We start from the raw sequence: 20,646 nt of genomic DNA, 5'->3' as shown, positions 1-20,646 counted from the left end.
ATATAGTTGCTGATAGTAGGCTCTTATGGTCTTTTGTATTTCTGTGTTGTCTGTTGGTCTGTGTTGTCATTTCTGTGATTTCTCCATTTCATTTCTAATTTTGTTGATTTGATTCTTCTTTCTTTGTTTCTTGATGAGTTTGGCTAATGGTTTGTCAATTTTATTTATCTTCTCCAAGAACCAGCTTTTAGCTTTGTTGATTTTTGCTATGGTCTCTTTTGTTTCTTTTGCATTTATTTCTGCCCTAATTTTTAAGATTTCTTTCCTTCCACTCACCCTGGGGTTCTTCATTTCTTCCTTCTCTAGTTGCTTTAGGTGTAGAGTTAGGTTATTTATTTGACTTTTTTCTTGTTTCTTGAGGTAAGACTGTATTGCTATGAACCTTCCCCTTAGCACTGCTTTTACGTGTCCCATAGGTTTTGGGCTGTTGTGTTTTCATTTTCATTCACTTCTATGCATATTTTTATTTCTTTTTTGATATCTTCTGTGATTTGTTGGTTATTCAGAAGTGTGTTGTTTAGCCTCCATATGTTGGAATTTTTAATGGTTTTTCTCTGTAATTGACATCTAATCTTACTGCATTGTGGTCAGAAAAGATGCTTGGAATGATTTCAATTTTTTTTGAATTTACCAAGGCTAGATTTGTGGCCCAGGATATGATCTATCCTGGAGAAGGTTCCGTGTGCACTTGAGAAAAAGGTGAAATTCATTGTTTTGGGTAAAATGTCCTATAGATATCAATTAGGTCTAACTGGTCCATTGTATCATTTAAAGTTTGTGTTTCCTTGTTAATTTTCTGTTTAGTTGATCTATCCATAGGTATGAGTGGGGTATTAAAGTCTCCCACTATTGTTGTGTTATTGTTAATTCCCCCTTTCATACTTGTTAGCATTAGCCTTACATATTGTGGTGCTCCTATGTTGGGTGCATATATATTTATAATTGTTATATGTTCTTCTTGGACTGATCCTTTGATCATTATGTAGTGTTCTTCTTTGTCTCTTTTCACAGCCTTTATTTTAAAGTATATTTTATCTGATATGAGTATTGCTACTCCTGCTTTCTTTTGGCCTCCATTTGCATAAAATATCTTTTTTTCAGCCCTTCACTTTCAGTCTGTATGTGTCCCTTGTTTTGAGGTGGGTCTCTTGTAGACAGCATAATAGGGGTCTTGTTTTTGTATCCATTCAGCCAGTCTTTGTCTTTTGGTTGGGGCATTCAACCCATTTACATTTAAGGTAATTATTGATAAGTGTGATCCCATTGCCATTTACTTTGTTGTTTTGGGTTTGAGTTTATACACCCTTTCTCTGTTTCCTGTCTAGAGAAGATCCTTTAGCATTTGTTGAAGAGCTGGTTTGGTGGTGCTGAATTCTCTCAGCTTTTGTTTGTCTGTAAAACTTTTGATTTCTCCTTCATATTTAAATGAGATCCTTGTTGGGTACAGTAATCTGGGTTATAGCTTTTTCTCTTTCATCACTTTAAGTATGTCCTGCCATTCCCTTCTGGCCTGAAGAGTTTCTATTGATAGATCAGCTGTTATCCTTATGGGAATCCCCTTGTGTGTTATTTGTTGTTTTTCCCCTGCTGTTTTTAATATTGTTCTTTGTGTTCAACCTTTGTTAATTTGATTAATATGTGTCTTGGGGTGTTTTGCCTTGGGTTTATCCTGTTTGGGACTCTCTGGGTTTCTTGGACTTGGGTGACTATTTCCTTCCCCATTTTAGGGAAGTTTTCAACTATTATCTCCTCAAGTATTTTCTCATGGCCTTTCTTTTTGTCTTCTTCTTCTGGGACTCATATGATTCAAATGTTGGGGTGTTTAACATTGTCCTAGAGGTCTCTGAGGTTGTCCTCATTTCTTTTAATTCTTTTTTCCTCTCTGCTTCATTTATTCCTACCATTCTATCTTCTCCCTTACTTATCTTCTGCCTCCCTTATTCTACTGTTGGTTCCCTCCAGAGTGTTTTTGATCTCATTTATTGCACTATTCATTATTGACTGACTCTTTTTTATTTCCTCTAGGTCCTTGTTAAACATTTCTTGCATCTTCTCAATCCTTGTCTCAAGGCTATTTATCTGTAACTCCATTTTGTTTTCAAGATTTTGGATCATTTTTACTATCATTACTCTAAATCCTTTTTCAGGTAGACTCCCTATCTCCTCCTCTTTGGCTTGGTTTGGTGAGCATTTATCATGTTCCTTTATCTGCAGAGTATTTCTCTGCCTTTTCATCTTGTTTAGATTGCTGTGTTTGGGGTGGCCTTTCTGTATTCTGGCAGTTTGTGGTTCCTCTTTATTGTGGAGGTTCCTCCCTGTGGGTGGGGTTGGACAAGTGGCTTCTCAAGTTTTCCTGGTTAGGGAAGCTTGCATCAGGGTTCTGGTGGGTGAAGCTGGATTTCCTCTCCCTGGAGTGTAATGAGGTGTTCAGTAGTGAGTTTTGAGATGTCTATGGGTTTGATGTGACTTTGGGCAGCCTGTATATTGAAGCTCAGGGCTATGTTCCTGCATTGCTGGAGAATTTGCATGGTATGTCTTGCTCTGGAACTTACTGGCTCTTGGGTGGTGCTTGATTTCAGCGTAGGTACAGAGAAGGCAATGGCACCCCACTCCAGTACTCTTGCCTGGAAAATCACGCACCATTGGAGCGTGGTAGGCTGTAGTCCATGGGGTCGCTAAGAGTCGGACACAACTGAGCGACTTCACTTTCACTTTTCACTTTCATGCGTTGGAGAAGGAAATGGTAGCCCACTCCAGTGTTCTTGCCTAAAGAATCCCAGGGATGGTGGAGCCTGGTGGGCTGCCATCTATGGGGTCGCACAGAGTTGGACATGAATGAAGTGACTTAGCAGCAGCAGCAGCAGCAGCATGGAAGCTTTAGGATGAGCTCTTATTGATTAATGTTCCCTGGAGTCAGGAGTTCTCTGATGTTCTCAGGTTTTGGACTTAAGCCTCCTGCCTCTGATTTTCAGTCTTATTTTTATGGTAGCCTCAAGACTTCTCCATCCATATAGCACCAATAGTAAAACATCTAGGTTAATGGTGAAAAGATTCTCCACAGTGAGGGACACCCAGAGAGGTTCACAGAGTTACGTGGAGAAGAGAAGAGGGAGGAAGGAGATAGAGGTGACCAAGAGGAGAAAATGGGGAATCAAAAGGAGAGAGACAGATCTAGCCAGTAATCAGTTCCCTACGTGTTCTCCATGCCTGGAACACACAAAGAGAGTCAAAGAGTTGGACAGAGAAGAGAAGGGGGAGGGAGGAGATAGAGGTGACCTGGGGGAGAAAAAGGAGAATCAAAAGGGGGAGAGCGCAATCAAGCCAGTAATCACACTCCTAAGTAAAAATGGTACTCATGATTGGATTCTTATAGGTACAAATTTGATAAAAATACCAAAAAGCAAAAATTAAAAATCTAGAATAGAGGTTAGACTCTCAAAAATACAATATTAAAAAAAAAAGCAAAAATTAAAAAAAATATATATGATGTTTGTTTTAAATATCAAAACAAATAAGTTTATTTTAAATAGGCCCCCCCCCTTTTTTTTGCAAGGTAATAATAGGCTATAAGAATGAAAATCAAAGGAGTAATAGAGAACTTAAAAATAAAAAAATTTTTTAAGTTTAAAAAATAATAGTAAAAATATATCTAGGAATTTCTCTGGAGCTGTTGCGGGCAGTGTAGGGCCAGTTCAGTTTCAGACAGTTCCTTGTTTCAGCTTATACTTCTCAAATCTATAGGCCCCTTCCATTGTAGTCAGTGCTAACTACAGGGTTTTAATCTTCCAAGATTAAACGCCTTGTCACTTCCAAGGCGGTTCTGTCTTCTCTGTTTATTTTGGCTTCCTCTGTTTGCAAGTCTCTTCAGCATCTAATTTCCTCCCTGCCACAAGGGGGTGAAGGTGGTCACTTATTTAGGCTCACTTGTTCGGTCATGCTGCGGGGAGGGAGGATCATTGCAAACACCACTGGCGTGTGTGGGGAGTGCTCGCAGTGTCTGGGCCGCACTGGGTTTGCCCCCGCTCACGGTGTGTGTGCTTTCCCAATCTACACTGCTCAGGCTCCAGGTTGCTCTGCCGGGAAATGTCTAAAGCAGGCCCTGAGCTGCGTGCACTTGCCAGGTCTATGCCGCTCCGGTTCAGGCTCTTGGGTACTCCACAGGGGCACAGACTCGGTTGGGCCTGCGTTTTGTGCCCTTCCCAGGTCCGAGCAGCTCAGGCGACCAGGTGCTTGGCCAGCGTCTTATCACCTCCCCCGTCCCAGCCGCTGTCCACATTCCAGGCGTGCTGTGTGTCTCTTCTGGGGAGCTGATCTCTGGCTGCGACCCTCCTGGTGGATGTCAACCATCCAGAATCCCAGGAAGTCTTGGTTAGCAACTGGGAGCCTGCACGCAGTTTGGTAGGGGATGCCGTCTCTGGGGCTAAGATTGCCCCTTTCCAGCTCTGGCTGCGCCCCTCTGCCTCCCTGCCTCCAGCTGGGGATGGGCCGGTCCGCAGCCGCTAGCTCTCCTCTGGTATTCGCTCAGTCCTTTGTTCTGTGAGCGGGCCAGGTAGTTAGGTTTAAGAAAAGCCTTAGGTTAGAGCTTTTCGTGGGATAGTTCTCTTTCTCTCTCTCTTTTTTCTCTCTCTGGCTTTCCCACAGCTCGGGTTGCTATCTCAGATTGTCCTCAGGGCGTTCAGGCCCGGTCCTTACCCTAAGCAATGCATCCCACACCTCCCTGTTCAGTCCCCGCTTGCTGGTGGTGGATGCAAGCCTCTGGGCTACTTCTCCTCTGGGAGTTGCTGTTAGGCATGTTATCTGTGGGTTTTATTTATTTATTTTTCCTCCCAGTTATGTTGCCCTCTGCGATTCCAAAATTCCCCACAGACCCGCCAGTGAGAGGGTCTCCTGGTGTTTGGAAACTTCTCCTCCCATTCCCGGGATGGGTCTCTGTCCCTAACTCTTTTGTCTCTCTTTTTATCTTTTATATTTTGTCCTACCTCCTTTCAAAGACAATGGGCTGCCTTTCTGGGTGCCTGATGTCCTCTGCCAGCGTTCAGAAGTTGTTTTGTGGAATTCGCTCAGCATTCAAATGTTCTTTTGATGAATTTGTGGGGGAGAAAGTGGTCTCCCCATCCTATTCCTCTGCCATCTTAAGACCACCCCCATAAGTATGTTAAAGAAAGAAGAATAAAAAGCATCTGTTCTTGGCTTACTTCACTCTTGTAGTCACAAAAAGTCTAAATCAGAGTTTACAGTCAGGTTCCATGGAAACCTCACATGTGAGTTCAGCAAGAAACTGTGGATGAAAACTTACCATTTTTATATGTTGTGTGCTGCTCAGTGCTATAGCTTACAGTGAGGGATGGTGGCCCAACAGCCCTGCTAGCAATTTCATTCAGAGGCCTTTGTGACAAATAGTAGGACCATGCTCGTTAAGTTAGCTCATTCTCAGTTTGCAATGTGATAATTGCTGAGGACTGTACTGCATGGATGGGGTGATTATACGCTGATGACGTCAGCCTCTCTTTTCCATTTGCCTCCCCAAACCTCCTCTTGTAAGCCACCAAGCCACCAGCTGCCTTAAAAGTGGTGAGTAAACTTACCTAGTATAATGGAAAATCACAGGGAAATTTTTATTCTAAAGAAGGAAATTTGGTGTGCCACAACATAGCTGTTCATGTAGCTTTGCTATTATTGTAAACATTGCAGAACATGGATTATTTGTTGTATGTAAATTTTAGATTGTATTGTAAAGTCTTCACATTCCTTGCAATCTTTTCATTTGGTTGTGTTTTTATATCTTTCCATTTTGTATTAATAATTATGTTTTACATGACCAATGATCACCTGTGATGATTTTCAAAGATGAGTCATAAGATGAAAGAGAAACAGTTTAGACCTAGGCTTGTGGAAAGTTCTCTTGAGGTTAATCATGAAAATGACAGTCGTCTGAATAACTTCACTGCACTGATAAAATAAAAGACATAAAAGAAGTTCATTTTTACAGTAAAGGGCAATTATCAATGGCTTTCACATGGACTGGTATTTGAAGTTCTCCTAGTCCATTTTGGTGGGCTCATGTTGACTGCTATAGACAAGTCCACTTCTGATCCCCAGAACCTGTGAATGTTACTTTATTTGGAAAAATGGTCTTTGCAGATGTGGCAGATGGTTTTAAGATAAGGATATTATCTCATATTGTATGGTGATGCAGTCACATGTTCTTATAAGAGGGAGATGAGAAGAGAGCAGTTGACATAGAGAAGAAGGTGATGTGAAGTCAGAGCAGAGTTAACATTCACAGTTTCCAGGGATATCTTTAGGTGCCATTATTTAGTCTACTGCATGTAATATGAGACACTGAGAAAGTTCCACTCTCAAAAGTACAACAAATCAACAGCAATGACAAGTCACACAACACTGAAGAGACTTTGTATAAGAAACTGAAGAAGCAGAATTTCTTTACCCAGGTTGATGAGTTAACAGACCTCAGAAATAAATATTCTGTAGTATTTGCAAGATTTTTTAATGATGATAATATTTAAGAAAACCTTTTCTGTGGCAAAGTGTAGAGCAAAGCAAGAAAAACCCAGGAAATGTTGAGTGTCTTAGTTTCTAGAAAAGATGGTTATCCTGGAGGCAAGTACAACGAATAGTGTCCCATTAATGGCTGGTTCCATGAGAGGTTTCACGTTTAGTTATTACAAAAAAAAAAAAAAAATCCTGATATTATCACAGCAGACTGACTTCTTCAAAGAGAGGTGCTATTGAAAAACCCTGGGAAATGATTTAAAAAACTTATGGTGATGCTACAAAAAAATGCTTAACTTTATTAAACAGAGACCTATTCATTCAAAAATGTTTAAAAGTCTATGAAAAAAAAGCTGGACAAAGAACACAAGTGTCCTGCTACCCACATATATCTGGTGGCTGGCAAAGTAAGACTTCTTAACAGGGGATTTGAACTGAAAGGTGAATTGCAGGACTGCTTTCAAGAAAATAGGAGGCTAGCTTTTGCTGGGTACTTTGAAGATGAAGAATAACTACAGAAACCAGCGTTCTTAGCAGTCATTTTTTTCTTTTTCTTTTTTTATTATTTTTATTAGTTGGAGGCTAATTACTTCACAACATTGCAGTGGGTTTTGTCATACATTGACATGAATCAGCCATGGATTTACATGTATTCCCCATCCCGAACCCCCTCCCACCTTCCTCTCCACCCGATCCCTCTGGGTCTTCCCAGTGTACCAGGCCCGAGCACTTGTCTCATGCATCCAACCTGGGCTGGTGATCTGTTTCACTATAGATAATATACATGCTGTTCTCTCGAAACATCCCACCCTCGCCTTCTCCCTCAGAGTCCAAAAGTCTGTTCTGTACATCTGTGTCTCTTTTTCTGTTTTGCATATAGGGTTATTGTTACCATCTTTCTAAATTTCATATATATGTGTTAGTATGCTGTAATGTTCTTTATCTTTCTGGCTTACTTCACTCTGTATAATGGGCTCCAGTTTCATCCATCTCATTAGAACTGATTCAAATGAATTCTTTTTAATGGCTCAGTAATATTCCATGGTGTATATGTACCACAGCTTCCTTATCCATTCGTCTGCTGATGGGCATCTAGGTTGCTTCCATGTCCTGGCTATTATAAACTGTGCTTAGCAGACATTTTTGATCCCATGAACAAGCTGAATAAGTCTCTGTAAGGCCCTGAAGAAAATATCTGAACTTAAGTGACAAGATTTGTATTTGTAAATATAAATTTGTAAATACAAGATCTTGTGTTTAAAAGGAAATTGAGTCTTTGAAAAAATCACATTGTAAAGCGAAATTTCACTTTTCACTGCTGCTTGGGATTAGAAGAAACCAGCAAGTTTCGAGTCTTACTGAAAATGGCCTGGAAATAACAGAGAACAAAACTGAACAGTGTTTTGTTTTTTTTTCCCTACTTCCAATCCAAATGGATGACTGGGGTGAGGAAACTTTTTTTTTCCTGAATGCTCTGTGCTTGGCTTTGATAGAAGAGAAAGAAATTCATGATCTACGATTTGATCACACACCAAAGATGAGATGTACTGTCTTGCCCCTAGACAAGTTTTGGATTTTGCCATTCATAGAAAAACAGTAATGGAATTCCCTGGTGGTCCAGTGGCTGAGACTTCAAGCTCCTGATGCAGGGGGCCTGGCTTTGATCCCTGGTCAGGGAACTAGATGTCACATGCCACAACTAAGTGTTCACATGCTGCAACTAAAGATTCCACATGCCACAACTGAGACCTGGCACAGCCAGATTAAAAAAAAGAAAGAAAAACAATAAACATTTTGCAGCAGTATTCAACTATTTACATAGGTAAGAATGTTTTTTTCTGGTATACCAATCATCAAGAGGACAGACAAAAATGATCTTATTTCATTTAATTCTTTACATAAATTTTTGTTGAAGTATTGTTGCTTTACGGTGTTGTATTAGTTTCTGCTGCATAGAAAACTGAATCATTTTTTTGTATACATATATCCACTCATTTTTAGATTTCCTTTCCATCTAGGTCACCACAGATCAAAAAATGATCTTATTTCATTTTAAAATGAAATTTAAATGAAATCCATTTAAATGGATTTTAATGAAATGAAAATGAAATTCACTCCAAGTTCAACTGAAAATTAAATATTTGTGTAGCCAAAAAAAATCTAGCACGGATTACACATTACAGAAATAAATTTTATGCTTGAAACTAACACAACATTTTAAATCAACTATACTTCAACTTAAAAATTTTTTTAAAGAAAGTTTTTCTGCACTTGTAGTTTCAAAAATAATGCTTTAATACAAAAAGTCATATATATGTTAATTTTGTTACTGCTGCATTTATATTTAAGCCAGATCACAGCAAACAGCAAGAAAATATTTTTTAATTCTTGTATAAATTTGTATCTTAACTAGATTTTTATTCACCTTGTTTGGCTTATGATTTAAATAGATTAACTATTCAATAAGTATTAATAAAATGTCATGTAGATAGCATCAATAAGTATTAATAAAATGTCATGTAGGTAGCATTAATTAAAATAAATATATAGCTGTTATTTAATCTAAATTACCTAAGCCACCTTAGGAAAAATTAAGTCTTATTCAGTTTAAGTCAGTTATCCAACAAAAATTCATTGTTTCCTTATGAATTTTAAAAAATTGTGAAAAGAAAGATTGATTTAAGAAAAGATAAGCTAAACTTAATTCCAAAATTTTTCAAGAAAGCCTAGCTATAAAGTAATTTTTAGTTTTAAATAGGAGAAAACTAAGAAATAGTACACACAGTATACCTCATTAGCATCTCACAGATTAGGAATTTATTATAAGACTTTTAGGCCTCGTTGGATAAGGTAAAAAAGTCAAGGTAACAGAGGGAAAAGTTTGGAAAATTAGGAAAGTTTTCTCTATCTACACTAATAATTTGTGGTAGAGTTATGATCCTTTGTAGGGAGGGAGAACTACACAAAAAAATACAGCAGTAGGTGGGTCAAAATAAGTAAATCTGCAGAAAATCATCATTTTCTTCTAAATAGAGCATTGGCCATTATTATCTACACCTTCCTGGTAGTATAAACAAGAGATTTAATAATTTCTAAGTAAGGCTTCCTTGGGACCTGAAAATTATTTCCGGGTTTTTTTCCAGGGTAAGTAGATTGAGAAAGGCTGGCCTCAACAGTCAATTGGCCTCCTCTTCCTATCTCATTTATTAATCAGGATCCAGTTAGGGGTCAGATACCACACTAGTAATTTGAGCAGGCAAAATTTAACATAAGAATTTCTGTGGTAAAAGGCAGTTAACTGAAAGGGCTAAGAGAGGACACTAAGGAGCACAAGAAGAGGAGATAGAAGCAACTTCCACCTCCAGGGCTGAGAGGAAGAAGGTCCAAAGAGGAAGCAAAGACTTCAGCAGAGCTACCCACCACACAAGGCTGAGGTTCAGATCGTGGGGGAGAGAGTGTGGCCATGGGGCAGGCTGGGGACTGGGACCCTTTGCCGCTGAGCTGCAGTGTTTGCACCTGGACACACCTCTCCTCCAGCCACAAAACACAAAGAGACCATATGGGACTAAAGATAACTGTGCATGCACAGCTGGGACAAATTCTGAGCAAAAGATACAAAGAGACCGGAAAACCCACTTATGAAGAGTCAAGAGCAAAAGTATGGGGTTGGGAGTAAAAGCAGGGGACATCTGGACAAACCCTTACCCTCACCCCATATAAAGAACAAGCTTGCGCCCTCCACCCCCTGGGGAGTGAGCAAGCAAGGGAAAATGTTGTCTGTTTCACTCTTCTTCTGTTGCAGCAGGAATCCCAATAAAGCCTTGCCTGGATTTCTTGTCTGGCCTCTAGTCAATTTCTATTGACATGGAACAATGGACTGGTTCCAAATTGGGAAAGGAGTACATCAAGGCTGTATATTGTCACCCTGCTTATTTAACTTATATGAAGGGTACATCATTCAAAATCCCGGCAGGATGAAGCACAAGCTGGAATCAAGATTGCTGGGAGAAATATCAATAACCTCAAATATGCAGATGACACCACCCTTATGCAGAAAATGAAGAACTAAAGAGCCTCTTGATTAATGTAAAAGAGGAAAGGGAAAAAAAACTGGCTTGAAACTCAACATTCAAAAAACGAAGATCATGGCATCTGGTCCCATCACTTCATGGCAAATAGATGGGGAAACAATGGAAACAGTGATAGACTATTTTCTTGGGCTCCAAAATCACTGCAGATGGTAACTGCAGCCATGAAATTAAAGGATGCTTCCTCCTTGGAAGAAAAGCTATGACCGACCTAGACAGCATATTAAAAAGCAGAGACATTACTTTGCCAACAAAGGTCCATCTAGTCAAAGCTATGGTTTTTCCAGTAGTCCTGTATGGATGTGAGACTTGGACCATAAAGAAAGCTGAGTGCCGAAGAATTGATGCTTCTGAACTGTGGTGTTGGAGAAGACTCTTGAAAGTCCCTTGGACTGCAAGGAGAGCAAACCAGTCAATTCTAAAGGAAATCCGTTCTGAATATTCATTGGGAGGACTGATACTGAAGTTGAAGCTCCAATACTTTGGCCACCTGGTGCAAAGAACTGACTCATTGAAAAAGACCTTGATGATAGGAAAGATGGGAGGCGGGAGGAGAAGGAGACGACAGAGCATAAGGTGGTTGGATGGCATAACCGACTTGATGGACATGAGTTTGAGCAAACTCCGGGAGTTGGTGATGGACAGGAAAGCCTGACGTGCTGCTGTTCATGGTCTCAAAGAATCAGACATGACTGAGGACTGAACTGAACTGAACTGAACTGGGGAAGGCCAAGAACCTGGTCAGTACCCACTGCAGCTTAGTCTACAGGGAGAAAGAGAAATTCGCTGGACAAACTCACTGTAAGGTGCTTCTGTCAGGCCTCTCTCGTGTCACTTGCAGCCACACTGGAGGTGGAAAACAAAGGACTCCAGAAGAAGGGAGAGAAGCCCCCTCCTCTGGGAGAGTCCCTCCAAGTGCCCTCAATATTATTAACAGAGACAGCTGGCAATGCAGAAATGTTCATAGTATTCCAAAGCAGGCCAAAGAAAGATGGATTTGTATCAAAGGCAATAAATTGATAACTGGCACATTGCATCTTCCTGCTAACCAAGACATCTCCCAAGTGTTCTACTTAGGATGTTATATTTCTGTTAACAGAGAATGGGGAATATTTCCAAGCATATATAATCACATAATTATATCTTTATAAACTTTCTAACTGAACATATTGAGTGTAATTATTCCTCAACAGAATACATTTCCCATCCTCTTAATGTATTTCTATTCTGATCAGTGAAAACCATATTAAGTACATTGTACTTTTCATCAACAGTTTAAGTTGATGGCTTTATGGGAATGTCATTTTCAAGCTTTTAAAGCCATATGATGTTGCAAATGATACAGCTACAATAGCTTAAAATTTTCACTGTCATCTTTCAAGTAATAAGATGATATTTTTAATACCTGATGGCTTGATATTTTTTTTGTGTGTGAAATAAAAAATCTAGGGAGCACTGAGTTCCAAAAGAATCATTCTAGTCTACATTGAACATTAGTGCTCTATAATGCACTACTGTTCAATAGTTTCACCAAGGGGTTTCTTGTGAAGCTTGAACTGACTAGCTTATAACTCACATGACTCTACCATTTTATATTTTCTTCTTATTATAGCTGATTCACTAGCATATTTCTCTCATACCCTTTTTTATATTCATAATCTTTTGCCTAATTTATGTATAGGTGTATTATATCATTAATCTCCAATACTACATGTGCAAAGTTAATACACACACAGAAAATATCTTCCCTTAGATTTTCTCTTTATACAGAAGACTAATACAGAAAATCTTAGGTGCAAAAACCCTATGTCTAAAAGTTTAAGTTGTTTTGATATAAAGGTAAAAACTTATAGAAAGTTGCCTAACTGAATAGTGTTTGTTTCAGAATCAGCGGTTTTACCAATTTTTACAATTCACTAAAATCATTTGTCATTGAAATTTTTAATACATTTGTTTATTTTGGGGGGGGGCAGAGTCTTCGATGCTGTGCTGGCTTCTCTCTGTTTGAGGCAAGTGGGGGCTACTCTGCCATCTTGGCGCACAGGCTTCCCACTGGGGTGGCTTCTCCTGTCGTGGAGCACAGGCTGCGTACAGATGCCCGGGCTTCATTCGTTAGTTGCATCACACGGGCTCTGGGGTTGCGGCTCCCTGACTCCAGAGTGCAGGCGTGGTGGCTGTGGCATTCCAGCTTAGTTGCTCCACGGCATGTGGGATCTTCCTGACCAGGGATGGAACATGCGTCTCCTGCGTTGGCAGACAGAGTCTTTACCACTGAGCCACCATTGAATTTTGTCTAGTCTTGGTAGTAACAACAATCAGAAGACTAAAAATAATTCTTGCTTTTGGTAAAAGCTGTGGAAAGCGGCTATGGCAACCAAGTAGTATTCCTGCCTGGAGAATCTCACGGACAGAGAGACCTGGCAGGCTACTGTCCATAGGGTTGCCAAGAGTTGGACATGATTGAAGCGACTTGGCATGCACGCATGCAGCAACTAATGAAGATTTCATGTCTTGAAAAATTTTTTGGAGAACATAGTTTTCTGACAGGGTCAATGTATCAAGTTAAAATCATAGTGTGTGTGTGTGTGTGTGTGTGTGTGTGTGTGTGCACTCAGTCATGTCCAACTCTTTGCAATCCCATGGACTGTAGCTTGTACGCTCCTCTGTCCATAGAATTTTCCAGGCAAGAATACTGGAGTGGGTTGCCATTTCCTTCTCCAGGGGATCTTCCTGACCCAGGGATTGAACCTGTATCTTCTGCATTAATAGGCTGATTATTTACCACTAGCATTAAAAAGAAGATAGTTTTAAGGGTAATGTCTTGGGTTCATGATCACTTGGGGAGAGGAGGGGTTTGGAGGCATCAAGTCTACTCATTCAATAAAACACACTGGCTAAATTCCAGAGAAAACAGTCCAAGATGAGGCTCAAAGATAAAAGAGAAGAATTTTTCCACTGCGTCAGTTCAGTTTCTTGCCTTCTACTTCATCTGCTGTTCCAGCTGGCATCCTTACTCACTGGATCTTGCTGAGGGGTTCCTGATCAATGCTTACCACTGTCCTAGAAAATAGAGCAGATGAGGTCATAGCACCATCTGTAGGTCCCCAACCAGTAAGACAGTTTGAGTTCTTCAATCTGATTCTCCGAGGCAGTCTGAGGGGTCACATGGTAAATAAGTCAAAATCCAGAGAAGAATAGCTAACATCTATTGAGTGCTTATTCTTTGGCAACCACTTTAAACACAGTATTTCTTTTAGTCTCCATAGTAACCAAATGATGTTTTACAATTGAAGAATTGAAAGTTTAGTCAGGAGAAGTCACTTGACTGAGATCACACACATGATGGCAAAGTAGTGAATCCAGGGTTAGGAGCAAGACAATTCAACTCCAAAGCTTATGCTTTCAACCATCACCCTGGATGTCTTAATACATCATCTACAAATAAATGGTATTACCCAACTGGGAATTCTGCTGAGGTTTGTTACATACTTGCTGGACAGAGACTTTAGATGATGAATACTAAACATATTAGAGACACTATCTTCTTGAGAAATTTCATTTGCTAATTTATGGATTTTTATTTTTAAGAATTTGCCAAATCTACCCTTCCTCCAACCCCACATCCTCCAACTAGAAAAGTTTAGTGTTTTTTCCTTTCTGACTTTCTAAGGTAGGCTCTGTTAATGCACTATGTAATGGACTGAACGTCATGCCCAGCTACCATGTGAAGAGAGGTTGAACACTTTAGTAAGAAAGGAGCAAGATCCACTTTGGGGAAAAGGAAAATGTTCTCCTTGTTCTTCACCCATCCTTATCACATTGAAGAATTGTTGCTGTTCCTTGTTAGGATTGAGATAGGTGTGCCGTGAAGTGAAAGTTGCTCAGTCGTGTCCCAATCCAGGGGTCCCAAAGTTCGAACCCAGGTCTCCCGCATTGCAGGTGGATTCTTTACCAGCTGAGCCACAAGATAAGCCCAAGAATATGAGTTGGTAGCCTATCCCTTCTCCAATGGGTCTTCCCGGCCCAGGAATCCAACCGGGGTCTCCTACATTGCAGGCGGATTCTTTACCAACTGAGTTATCAGGGAAGAGATGGGTGTAGATATTAATAGAATAGAATCTATCTTTTTCCACTAGACACCAATTAGGTTTCTTTGCCAATATCTCATCAATGTGTTTCATGTTATAATACAGTTCAAGATTAACCAAGGGGGAAAAAAAGAAAGAAAGAAACTTCAAACTGCTTTTACTCTGCATTCATTTCTTTCCAAAAGAATAAGTATGATATAAAATTGTATTAAAAGATAAAACATTAAAATATATAGTACCCATATACAGACATGGTAATTTAGCAAGGATCAGCAGTTTAATATCAGATATGAACCCATGAAGCAAAAAGTTTAATGAAATTTGCTCAAACTGTAAGAACCAGGATAATAATTCATAAGTAAAGTCTTAAGATTTTAGAGGAAAGACTATTAGCACTTGAAGCAATAATAATGCAGCTCAGTGCAAATTAGTAATTAAGGCAATTTGTGATACTAAGTAAAACAAGTGATGATTTATATCTCTCTGTTATGATTTTTATTACTTCAGGATCAAGAATATAAACACAGTAGTTTTGAATCTAGAGACAATTCTTAATTATATATAACTGTTCATGAAATTTCTGGATCATCAAGGCCTTTGATTTTCCTTGGTTTAGCTGATTTTCTTTTCACTGTTCAACACTCCCACAAGACGTTGGCATCACATAAATGTCACTGTCTGCAAAGACGGCTGTTGTGAGAGTTGGAGCTGGGAGAGAGAGTGAGGAAAGGAAGATAGGGACATGAATGGCCTGAGAGTGTTGAGAGGAGACTGTAGAAGGACAAGCGTGGAAGCAGGAAGACCAGTTAGGAGGTCATTTCAATGATCTAGGCAAGAAGTGATGGAAGCTTAGACCAGGCTGGTAATTAGAACTTGGCTTTAAAAAAAAAGTGGTTGAGTATATTTTGAAGGGCACTCCTTGCTAGCTCAGTTGGTAAAGAATCCACCTGCAATGTGGGAGACCTGGGTTTGATCCCTGGGTTGGGAGGATCCCCTGGAGAAGGAAATGGCTACCCACTCCAGGATTCTGGCCTGGAGAATTCCATGGGTATTTTGAAGATGGGAGAAAGATAAAAATCAAAGGATAACTCCAGGGTTTTGGAGCTGACTGGGAAGAAAGATCAGGGGTACAGTTTTAAATATATTAAGCTTGAGATATTAGTAAAGTGTTGACTTGGCATTCCCAGGTAAAAATTTTTTTTCAAGACAATTAGATGCTGGGGCCGGTTGACAAGAGTGACATTGAGGCATACCCCCACCTCTTACTTGGTCTTTTCCTCAACAGTGTATATAATGCAGAACTGCCTCCTAAACATTATCAAAAATCCAGTGTCAAATCTACTTTCAAAATACACTGTACCCTCCACATTCACAGTTTCATATTCAGGATTTTCAGTCTTCTCTGGGTTTGGTTGAATCTAAGAATGGGGAATCTGCAATATGGAAGGTCCTTGGGGCTGTAGAATTTTATATGAGGCACTTGCACATCCATGATTTTGGTATCTACCGGGGTCCTGGAACCTCTGCCCTGCTCTGATCACTGCAGGACAACTACGTACCATTCCATTTAAACCCACTTTTGAATCTAGAGAAGCTTAGTGCCATCCTCCTTCTCAATACATTTCACTGAAGTTATTTTCTCTTTCAATTTCCACCTCTTTCCCCTTCCCTCTTGGGATGATGATATCACACCACCTTAATGGGAAAGTGTGGGGTCATCTGTGTTTTTCAGTTTACTAGATCGCTTTCCCACAAGCATTATCTCATCTTTCCCCAGTCTTAAATAATGAGCTTTTTCTTATGTTCTAAGCACAGTTCATCACTTGTATTTATTTTTCTTAAATCTTATGTGTTTCCTTCACCAGACTCTGAGTTCTTTGTCCAAAAATTGTAGTAGTTCTTTATAAATATTTATTGAAGTCAGGAAAAAATGAATGAATGCTTTCAAGCTACCTGGCTTTTCTGCCTTTCTGGATTTGGGCTCACAGTCCTCTCTCTAGAATATTCTATCTCTCTTGGTCTTAAGGCCAAGACTAGACTGATTTTCACTGATGCTTGAGTAATAAGTGTTTCTGTTATTTAGACCCACCTGTATTATTAAGCACCCACTTTTCATACAAAAGTGGGTTGGAGACTTACATGATCTATTTGTGACTTCTCCAGTTTTACTGCTTTCTTTTCTAAGGGAAAATAATGATAATACCTGTTTTATAGCTTTGAAACTCTTTTCAAGCATAGTACTTTGTTTTATCCTGCCAAGAATGAGAGTTGGAAAAGGCATACCTACCCATAGGCATAGCTGAGTTACTCTCTCTCTCCTTTTACACCCCTTCAATTTATTCTTTTGGGTTTTTGACCCCAAGGTAGCTTGAAGGAAAAACCATCTCTGTTAAGTTTTGCCCTGCTTTCTTTGAGAAGATAACTGCAAAGGGTGATGTAGGCTTGTAGACAGGAAGCAGTAATTTTGTACAATTTTTGAAGAACTACTGTTTATCAAAGAGCCCTCATGATGTAACAGCTCACAATAAGCCCTCTATAAAGTTTAGTTTCCATATTTTCTCAAAACAATCTCTCCTTTTTGATCGCAGATGAGTTTTTTTCCCCAAGTCACTCTACCCCTCCTCGGGCTCTGCTGCTGCAGCTCCAGCATCAGAGAACCTGCCTAGCTCTCTTGTGCCATTTGGCCAAGGACAGTGCTCCTGTGATCAGACCCAGTGGGTGAATCAGCTGTCCCTCTCAGCCACCTGTTTTACAACCTGGGGGGTGGAAATAAAACAAGAAACAAAACTCTCTATCTCTTTCACTCTGAGTTTGGGAGACTATTTCTGCAGTTTTTGTGACATAGTTCTAGGGCCTCAGAGGCTGTAATTTCTCCATTGTAACAACAGAGGGAACCAATGCACCCTCTAAATTTAACTTTCTCCCAGATCACGTGAGTCACCAGTAGCCTCCAGGACATTAAGATTTCTATCTTTGGAGGTGACGGAATTCCCTGTCATAGCTGGCTCACACCGACTTTCCAAAAAGTGTCTGCAGAATGAATCCTGCATCACATTATCCTCCTCCATCTGAAGGGCAGTAACCCTGACAGGAAAAGAAGTGTGATTCAGTCCTTTACATACCACAAGCGGACAGAATACCTGGAGGAAATATTTAGAGGTAGTGCCAAGAAACACAGTTAGTCATCTGTAGGAACTTTGCAGTCCCCTGAGGAGGAGTCATGATAAGAAAGGTTCTAGTGGTCACTCTAAGTCCAAGTGTAGAATTATAGAAATAAGCAAATCTTACTGAGATCCCACCTACTGTGTGTCAAGTACTTCATGAGATAATCTACATTTGCTATTTTATTTAATTATAGCAAGGCAAATGGACTTCCCTGGTGGCTCAGATGGTAAAGCAAGGCAGATATTTCATCCTGTCTTCATATTAGCCAAAGAATCTGTGCCTAAGAGAGTTTGGTTAGTTTACTTAGAGTTACATAGACAGTTAAATGGTAGATTGAAATTAAGTCTGACTCTGATGCCAGGGTGTGGTCTCCAGACCCAGAGGAAAAGCACCAGCCAGAAGCCCTGGCTCAGCCTCCTTCTAGAGCTGCTTCTGACATTAAAGAGGATGTGGATATTGAAAAGATGGTAAATGTCATGACAGACCACCGAAATGGTCCACCTACCTTAGGTGTAGAATAAGACAATGAGAACAAAGTCTCTTGAAATACTGGAAGAAATGGGTTCTATTACAGGAATACTCGGGTGGCCCAAAGTTTATGATAATCACAGTGCCTTAGCTCAAGCTGCTATAACAAATTACCAGAGACTGGGTGGCTTAAATAACAATTTATATTCTCACGATTCTGGGGGCTGGAAGTCTGAGATCAGGGTACTAGCATAGTCTGGTTCTTAATGAAACTCTCTTCTTGGCTTAGAATCTGCCAACTTCTTGTTGTGGCCTCACACAACAGACAGCAGAAGGAGAAGGTGAAACCACTTGGTGTCGTTTCCAGGGCTCCAAAGAGCTCTGATAACACAACCATTTGTGTCTCAATGCAGCAAGAATTCAGTGAGAGGCAAAGTGATAGATAAGTGATTTATTAGAACAGGATGCTTGTGAGGCTTACAGGTAGACAGGCAAGAAAAGCTTTGTCCCAAGAACTTACTGCACTACAGTTTTATAATGAAAGGAAAATCAGGGCAGGGGGAGAACTTCTTGTTCATTCTTGAGTAGATGTCATGCTTCTATCAATAGCTTCTCTTCCAGGTTTGGCAGGGGAGTTTTCTGGTCCGTCTGGTCAAGGCTATGGTTTTTCCAGTGGTCATGTACGGATGTGAGAGTTGACTATAAAGAAAGCTGAGCACCAAATAATTGATGCTTTTGAACTGTGGTGTTGGAGAAGACTCTTGAGAGTCCCTTGGACTGCAAGGAGATCCAGCCAGTCCATCCTAAAGGAGATCAGTCCTGGATGTTCATTGGAAGGACGGATGCTGAAGCTGAAACTCCAATACTTTGGCCACCTGATGCAAAGAGCTGACTCATTTGAAAAGACCTTGATGCTGGGAAAGATTGAGGGCAGGAGGAGAAGGGGACGACAGAGGATGAGATGGTTAGATGGCATCACTGACTCGATGGACATGGGTTTGGGTGAACTCTGGAAGTTGGTGATGGACAGGGAGGCCTGGCATGCTGTGGTTCATGGGGTCGCAAAGAGTCGGACACAACTGAGCGACTGAACTGAACTGACTGACATGGTCAAACTAGGTCCACAAATTAGTGTTTTTCGTGTGTGCAGAGAGCATATCCTACAGATCATTAACTTACTGAGCTCATTGGGCAGGATGTGGGTCCCATGTCACCATTGTTTTATTGCTTGGGGGCATGTCTCATGCTTGTGTTGCATGGTTTTGTGACTAAGCAAGCCTGCTTGGTTTCGTGGCTAAGCAAACCTGTTTTCTCGGATAATCTTTAATTTACAAGGATCTCCCATATTTTTTCTACTTACAATCCCCTAGTGAGATTCATTATTTAATCACCTACTTTGTCCCTTTACTCTGTCCCTATCAAAAGCAAGCTTTCCTGCATTTCTTCTTATAAGGGCACTAATCCTACCATTAAGGTGGAACCCTCATGACCTAACTACCTCACAAAGTCCTCATCTCCAAATACTATCACACTGATGATTGGGGTTTTAAAATATGAATTTGGGGTCACCGAGAAGTTCAATCCATAGCACATTGCAAAGAGATATTGTTCAGGAGAGCAGAAAGAACAAGAAAGAAAGGGGCAGTATTTTCCTTTCAGTTAGAGACTGAAATTCCAAATGGGTGGCTAGTATTTCCTGGTGGGCACCAGCCATGTGGAAAGACAAGGATCTAACCAGAAAGAACACTGGAATAAGGAAAGTACAGGGCAAAAGGAAACCTACAAGGTGATTCTGCAAGAAAACATACAGAAGAGGAAATTAAAATGGCTGATAAAAATATGAAAAAGGTGTACACTACTAATAATAACAAAAATAAAAACCATAGCAAACATCATTTATTATTTATAAAATTAAAAAGAAAAAATTTTAATCATAATGATTTATATTGATATGTTTATAGTAAGTCATGCCTTCTTTGCTGATTAGAGAGAGCATAGATGTATATAACTAGTCTACAAAACAGGTTTGTGACAATCATAAATTTTGTAGACATTAACTATATATTTATTCCCTTCTAATTTCTAGTGGTTTTTTCTTTTACTACATAATAAATTACTCCAAAAGTTAGGAACATATAATAATACATATTTGTTGTCATAATTTCTGCAAGAATAAACTCAAAACTATCTTAGATAGGTGGTTCTAGCTTAGGGGGTCTCTCAAGGGTTTGCAGTCAAGATTTCAACCAGAGGTGCAGTCATTTGAAGATCTGCCTGGGACTGGGTGCTTTTTGATGAGATAGCCACAAGTAGACTATGAGGCA

This window comes from Muntiacus reevesi, chromosome 1 (assembly GCF_963930625.1).
Source record: "Muntiacus reevesi chromosome 1, mMunRee1.1, whole genome shotgun sequence".
Classification (NCBI taxonomy): Eukaryota; Metazoa; Chordata; class Mammalia; order Artiodactyla; family Cervidae; genus Muntiacus; species Muntiacus reevesi.
Note: the sequence above shows the minus strand (reverse complement) of the source record.